Source organism: Morone saxatilis, unplaced genomic scaffold (assembly GCF_004916995.1).
Source record: "Morone saxatilis isolate NCDOM2014 unplaced genomic scaffold, NCSU_SB_2.0 Contig22, whole genome shotgun sequence".
In the NCBI taxonomy this organism is placed as follows: Eukaryota; Metazoa; Chordata; class Actinopteri; family Moronidae; genus Morone; species Morone saxatilis.
The window spans coordinates 10,863,212-10,863,471 of record NW_023339785.1 but is presented as its reverse complement, the minus strand read 5'-3'; the positions used below and the strand labels follow the sequence as shown (position 1 = coordinate 10,863,471).

Here is a 260-nt window from a genome sequence, read left to right as displayed (position 1 = left end):
AAGTTATTTTAAATATTGCAACCTTTTGTACTTGTTACCAAATTCCCCACATAATATGTTGTTACTGCCGCTACTGATAACCTAATTTCCCTGGAATAAAAAATAAATGACATACACCTCATTAATTTTTGGGTTTTACACATAAAGTAGCTGGAGAAAACAGTGGCCAGTCATCTACAGGAGGAGGACAATTACAAACAACATGAAAGGCACAGAAATACATTGTACATCTTACTTATACAATAATGTGTGTGTGTGTG

At 33.8% G+C, this 260-nt stretch overlaps 1 protein-coding gene across 2 annotated transcripts in view; it reads right to left on the bottom strand.

Moving 5' to 3' along the window:
- Positions 1-260, bottom strand: part of sytl4 (synaptotagmin-like 4) — a 10,739-nt gene that overhangs the window by 7,919 nt on the left and 2,560 nt on the right. The window lies entirely within an intron of this gene.